Raw genomic sequence first — 8,082 nt, forward strand, 5'->3', positions numbered from 1 at the left:
TTCTGGATTCTTCTTCTTCTTCTGGCTTCTTCATCTTCTTCTGTCTTCTTATTCTTCTTCGATCTGGCTTCTTCTTCTTCTTCTTTCCGGTTGCAGATCAAGGGTGGTGTTTTTGGTGCGACGGTGAGGCTGGCTGGTGCGTTGGTGTTGCTGGTCTCTGGTTGCAGATCAAGGGTGGTGTTATTGGTGCGACGATGAGGCTGGTGCGGTGGTGTTGCTGGTCTCTGGTTGCAGATCGAGGGTGGTGTTGTTGGTGCCACGACGAGGATGGTGGCTTGGCAGTGCGTGGAGGCTCCGACGAGGCGAGCTTGGGCTGCTTGGCTGGTGCGACGGCCAGCCACCGACACCGATCACACCGATCCGACAACAACCGCATCCGAAGCCGTCGGTAACCGACAGTGTCGGTGGCGGTGGCGGTGGGAATTTGGGCAATTCCAACCATGGTCGGTCGATAATCGGTCTGGCCCTTACGATTCGGTTACCGACCCGCCACCAGCTCTACTAAGTAGGGTAAGAATTAAATAGGGAAAAATTTATAAACATGACACATATTTTAATGGTTGTTACATTGCAAGACATTAATTTTTATTTATATTAATGAAGGACACATATTTGCATAAAATACCTCGAGGCCTTTGACTGCAAATTTGAAATATAGCTTCAAAAGGGGGAAATTAAACTCTATTTTATTTTTCAAATTCAAAACCCCATTTTCATCTTTGTGTAAAACTGAAAGTGTAATGCAGAATATGGATTCAGAAATTTCAGAAAATGAACGTTGCACCTCACGTGCCAAACGGCCATTATATTCCTTTCTAATTTCATTTTGGTCCCTACTATTTCCATCAGACCCTGAACCCCAAAATGTGATGTATTAATTACACACTTCTAAGACAATTTTTAATGACCAATTTCTCCTAACTCAACTCTTATATTCCTAATTCACAGGAATCCCAAAAAAAAAAAAATCATAATTGAAAAAACTAAGCATATTTATGATATTGTTAATGTTTACATATAAGGGTGACAGGTCTTGTAACTCTTGTTGACTAGATTATTGTGTTCGTATTCGAATGATATACGGGTGTTCGACCATATTAAGTCCACATGGATCACATGTGTCTCAAAATTCCTCAGCTCAAAAATTACCTAATTAGGTATGCTTCATCATCATATGTAATATGTTTATGTAATCAATTAGTAGACTTGAATAATAGGTACAACCTATAATATTACGAAGCATTTGATTAGTTCAATAAAAATATCATTTTAGGTTTGGGCTAGTACATATTCAAATTTAGCTAGTACAAACTACAATGTCTGCTTTCTAGTATTATATAGACTATTTAAAAGTACAAATAACAATTGTTTCAAACCACTAAGGTCATAGACTTATTATAATTGTGAGTTATAGCCTTGTAGTTCTAGTGATATATAGAACATTTATCTCCCACACTCATGACCAAAGTTTGACTCTCATATCTTTTCTTCCTCCAAATTAATTAAAAAAAATATGGCATATTGAATCAACATAACATGATTATCAGACATATCATTTAGTATATTTTTTATGTTAATCAACTTGAAACACAAACTATTTATGAATCATATTAATGTGCAATTGACCAGATGTTAATACGAACATAATTATATTACTAACCTATTAATTCACGTTGATTTGGAGTGTTATAAAAATGTGTACAAACAATTGGCCATATTGAATATCCATTGTAGAAATTTAATTTATTAGATGGAAAGATTCAATAGGTAATTTATAGCTTTATTAGAAATTTAATCAATTTGATGTAGGACGTCTAAATTATAAGTTACTTCAAAAAACTTGTGCATGCATATGATATGTATGTTCAGCTAATTAAATTTTTAATTTACAGGCCATCTTACTTATTATTTTGGCAAGCATAACATTAAAGTCATGAGAGTCCATTAAATTACTCATAAACCCAATATGTTCGTGTACACAGAGCAGAAAAACTACACTATCGAGTGCTCGGTTGCATTTGCAAGCGCCGAACACTCGATGGACAGTTTGGATTTCTACTTAAGTTTTGGGCCGGCTAGGGTTGACTTAACTTTATTTCTCATTTTGGGCTTCTAATTAAAGGACCCTTTATTTTATGGCGAAATATAAGAAGGATTAATGCATTTTTTTTAAAATTTAGATTAAATTGTGGCTTGATTAAATATGTTGAAATTTTTTGGGCCGAAAGTCACCCATATGAGGCTAGAAGATGTTCGAAGTGGGCCAATGAGGCTGAGAATTTTGAGGACCATCATTATGACTTATGAGGCTTTCTTCACCTAGCCGGTAGCCCCATTCCCAGCTCCATACAATTGGAGCATAAGACAAATAAAGCGATCCATCAGTAACGTTAACATCGAAATAAATGGATGTACTTGGAATAAGGTTCCAAAAGCATGGTCTACTACCAACCCAGTTGGTTCCATGCTATTTCACTCTTTCACAGATTTTGAGCAACAATAAGGTCATCAATAACTATTCCCCATCTCCACTTAGGACCCATAAATCGATCAGTAGTTCGAGCACTTGCCACTGAAGCAGCATCACCAAAAAACATGGTCAAAGTCATCTGAATCCTAGTGTGCATAACCACCTGGAAGTCGACTGGAAGCTGAAGTACGTACAACATTATGTGAGTTGCATGAATAGGATAATGCTTTGTCTGTTTGACCCCAAAATAAATTTAAAAAGAACCCAAGTTACAACCTACATATGATCGAGATGGTCATTGCAGTTTATATAATTCCCATTTAGCTCCCATTTTTATCGGTTTAAGAACTTCCTTCTCATCCTTATTCTTTCTCCTTTAAATTAATTAATAACTTCATTTTGCACCATACCCTTACAAAGCTACTATTTCCCTCAAATCCTTAATGAATAAGGTGCCTGGGACAAAATGTCTCGCTTGTCGAATTATAAGAATACTTCATGAGGACACTATTGTCTTCATGACCATAACATCCACAAATATTGTGTGGGGAGCTACAAACAACATTATAAACACATCAGTTGCATGACAATACTATTTGGGACAACATTGTATTCACGCATAACCATTGACCCTTGACCTGTCTGACCCGACCTTTCAGAACTTTGCCATTCAATCTTAAATTTGATGATACAACTGGCGTTGAGTTTGTCTCCACCTCGCCGTATATCTTGTGTCGTCTTCTTGCCCACTCTTTCATCATACACGAAGGATCGAAGCCGTGAAATTTCATAAAAATTTTGAACGGCATATAAAGGCTTTAACTGGCAACTTTTGGAGAAGAAATGTGACCAAAATCAAATCGTATGATTGAAGAGATATTATACCATTTGAAGTTGCACAAATATTTCTATATAAAGGGCTATCTACTACAGATTGGAATAATCTTAACTATCCAAGTGTTATCTTCCACCATCTTGACAATCTTATAGAAACTAATTAATATAATGCACATTTTAGTTTCTAGCTAGGAACTTTGAGCAATCTTGTATATAATTCTTCTTTTGATTTTTTGGGGTTGGTTTTTGTGAGTGCAAAACACAAACCAACAAACAGCAAAGTGTTAGGCTTCATTGTCTCCTTCAGACATATTTTCTTAATCCCCTTTGTACACTACTAATGTGGGAAAATAATGTCTTAAGAAAAATGTTGTTACAACTTTAAGCATAAACTCCCTCATTAGCCATAACCAGCAAAATTGTTCCAACATAAAATGCCATGTCAGCCACCTTAGGAAGTCGACGAGCCCACAGTGTTGGGCAGCCATTTGAGCCATTGGTCGCCTCCATCCATTTTGACGTAGAGAAAACAATAAAATTTTCTAAACCAGCATTAAGAACTTGAAAAAAAAAATGATCTTGGAATCCACCAGAGTGAGAAATATTTCTCAAAGTATTTGATAAAGTTGAAGAATGAATGAAAATACAAAGCATACTAGGACTTTGTTATAAAATTTTATTTACTCGCAAATATACGAGCCATGTAATATACTAACGAGGTTGAACCTCAAGGAATGATGCAAAACGATACACTAAGCTTAAACTTAAGTTAATTCAAAACTAACCTAGTTTAGAAATTTTGTTGGTTTGTAAGGCAACTTAAAAGAAAATGCAATTAAAGTATAAAGCAAATAAGTAGATGAAAGAAGAATAAAGTAAATAAAGGGGTAAAAATTTAAAAATTAAATCTAGAGAGGAAAATAACAACTTTTTGGTTTTAGAAGTTAAACAATGGTATAAGAACCAAGGTTAGAATGACACACCACTATGAACATATCAAATGAGATTTTTAGTAATTTCCCAAAAAGGAGGGCACCCAAGAGTCACTTGATGCCCTCTTACAAAAATAAATATGATTTGAGCACAAAAATTGATGATTTATATAGTAGACCTTGATTTTTCTTAGAAAATACAAATTTTAAGCAACTCAAGTGAACAAAAAACTAAAGAACAACTAGAGTTCAAAAAGGTTTGTGTTTAAAAGATTAACCATAAAGCTAAAATGTAAAAAGAGGATCTAACTATCTATAATATATGACATTATGGGTGAAAGATGGTCTTTTTCTCATTTTAATATCAAGATCTAGAGCTTGTAGGATCTAAATAAGGGAAGAATTAACATAAAAGCCTCGCTTGATAATATTCATGGTGATGCTTCCCCCTTACCTTGATAAGGGGGTTTAGTGATCACCCATGAGCTTAAAACTTAAATAAAAATAAATAAAGAAATAAACAAGCATGTAATTTAAAGAATAAGAAAATAAATAATACTACTAACTATAAAGTAAAAAACTACATAAAATAAAAGACATAAAGTAAATAAAAGATTAAGAGAAGAGAGACATGAATTAAAATTTCATTTCATTAAATAAAAGTGCAACAAAATAAATAATATTTATATTCTCTCTCATACATCATAGCCAAAAAGCTTGAAAGAGAAATCCTATAAATATACTAGAAAGAAACAGAAAATTAAATATAGGGAAAAAAAAGATATGAGAAAGGGGCTGAAACCCTTCTTATATAGGCAAGACTTAAGGTAGAAAATATCAGAAGAGAAAGAACATGTGTCACTAAAAGAGAGGGTGACAAAATGATAGACACGGAATGGAGAGGCTGGAGCAAGGTTGGATATGACACGTGTCAACATGTGAGTGGAGGAGAGGATGATTAATCAAAGAGTAGTGAGAGCGGAAAGGAAAGAGCCGTTGGCGACGCGCGTCAGCAAGAAAAGAAGGAGAGAGAGAGACAGCTGGGCATGCCGCATGCGGAAGGAAGGAGAGGCAGCTGCTATGTGGTGCACCACGTGTCGCCTTCTGATAAGCTGAGGAGAAGATTAATCGAAACAATTTTGATTTGGGCGGAAGCTTTGCTGATGTGGCGAGCTGCAGGCGGCTTCAGAGAGAAAAAGAGAGAGAAGAGGGAACGGCTTGCTTGCTGGCTCGGCTGGGAGAGTGGGCTGGCTTGGGGACGCGTGTCATGCAGAAGAGAAAGAGAAGGGGAGGCAGCTGTCACACAGCTGGAGAAGGAAGGCTGAGAGGGAAGCTTCTGCTGGTCCTGCGACCCTTCGGCTTCTAGTGAGTTGGGCTGGGCTTGGGCTATTCGCAAGTGGGCTGCAGCTGGGCTTCATTTCTTCTTTCTTCTTCATTTCTGGGCTGGGCTTATTTTCTTTGGGCTTTCTTCACACCAACCAACAAAACAAATAAAATTAATTAATAAAAATTCTAATTTTAAATCTAGCATAAATAAAAATAAATGCAACCTAATAAAATCTAAGAAATATGAAAAAAACTAATAAAACCCACTAATTAACTAAATAAAAAAAATAAGAATTAAAAAACTGAAAATGCTAAAAGACATTGACAAAAATGTATGAATTTAAGGATATAATACATATATAAATTGAGCTCAATTGACTTTATATAGGATTTTAAACTTAGTCCTACTAAGAAACATAAAAAAGTGAATCCTAATTAACAAATAAAAGCAAGTCTAATCTTAATTGAAAAGGAAAAATATATATAATTAATACCAACTTAAAAAGGAAAACTAAAATAGAAATATCTTAAAAATTAATAAAGCCAGAGAATAATATTTTGAACCTAAGAGTTGTCTTGCATCAGTCCCCTCTACTTGTAACGAAATCAACCTCGAGTTATCTTTAGGATATAACAGCTCATCATTAATATGAAACTCATATATGTCAGCCCTCACAACTTGTACCCCTTTTGTTAATTAAGCTTTAGGCACAAAGACCTACATTTTGTATCTTTGGGAAGTTTGACAAGATCCACTACATGCTTAAGAATCGAGAAATAGACCAAAGAGAATGGACATTTCTGGTCGCACTATAAACGCCACTATTGAACATAAACACCACTTGAGGAAGGGCATAGTCCTACTGTTTCGACTTGTCTCCACAAGTACTACGAATCATGTTACCCATGGTCTTGTTAGTACCTCTATCTATCCATCAATTTGCTAATGATTTGTGCTACTACAATTTAATGTAGTGCCAAACAGCTTCCACAAGGTGATCCAAAAGTGACTCAAGAACTTAGTGTCAACTTCGGATTAGGAGAACCAATAAGGGCAAGTTCATCAGAAGTAAAACATAACATAAAGCCGACAAACCAGTATCGAGGACTCAAGGAAGAAGCAAAAATGGCTCAGCAATGGTTGTTGAGCGCTTGATGCCTGGTATGCATGAAAAAAATAAAAACTAATGGCCAATATTATATAACGTTAAATTATTACAATATTATTGAAGTTTAGTTAGAATTCTAAAATCCATATGATTTTAGTTTGTAAAATGTAAAATCAAGGCCCTGTTTGGTATTCAATTAAAAAAATAATTCAAAAACATGGATTCATTTTTAAAATGTGAGATTTTAAATACAGTCTTTAAAATTTAAAAACTTGTTTGGTATGGAACTTAAAAACTGTTTTTAAATTTTCAAATTTTTGAAAACTTGTTTGGTTGATATTTTTTAAAATAATTTTTTTTTTCAATATGTTGTTTATATAAGGATTTAGATTTAGAGTTTTAACCCAAGACTCAATACCCAACTCTCGAGACCTGAGATCAGAGAACCTAAGCCTGGGATCCCAGACCCAAGACCTGAGATCCAGGACTAGAGAGATACAAGATTCGTAACCTAAGACCGATAACAAAATTTCATAGCACAAATTTAAGAATCATTCAAAATAATACAAAGTTTACTTCACATTAACACAAATTGAAGAATCATTCAAACATCCAAGATAACAAAAAGTTCAAATTAACACAAATTCTAAGACTGGTTATTAACATAGTCTAGCCACATTGCCCCAGCTATGTGATCTCTTAATATCACTCATTTGATTTTCCTCATTCAAGTCCATGTTTGCCCCTTCTTTACTCGCCCCTAAGCTTTCTTCATCTACCACATCAAGGTCTTTTGCTTAGTATTGATGAAATATTCTATCACTTCTTGATTGCAGTCTAATGAAGTTGTGCAATGTGCAACATGCAATAGGAATGAGTCATTGTTTCCTAAGTGGATAATTGGACATTAACTTTAGAATAGGAAAACAAGCCTTATCATTCCGAAACGCCGTTCAATAACGTTATGTAGTAATGAGTACTTATAGTTGAATAATTTCATTGGGTCTCTTGGTTGTTTGTTTCTTCTTCTATAATCATGCAAGTGATAATGCTGGCACAATATGGTGTGAGAAATCCAGACATATTTGCATATTCATAATCAACAACATAATATTTACCTATTAAAGAACAATGCAATTAATTATTTTACTATTAAGAGGTATATTTTATATATTATGTTAAAAGAATTTAAATGTATTTGAATGAATTTATACCTTCCTTAGGCAATGGAAACCGATTGCATGTTTTCTCTATTTATTGCATCCAGCAACACTATTGAGTCATTAATTGTTCCTTCCCATCCCGTGTAAACAAACATGAACAACATGTCAGATGAACATGCATACATAATATTTTGTGTCACCAGCACTTTTCTACCTTGATATGGGACTTGCTTCGATGCAAGTGC

Source organism: Dryas octopetala, chromosome 1 (assembly GCF_963921425.1).
Source record: "Dryas octopetala chromosome 1, drDryOcto1.1, whole genome shotgun sequence".
NCBI lineage: Eukaryota > Viridiplantae > Streptophyta > Magnoliopsida > Rosales > Rosaceae > Dryas > Dryas octopetala.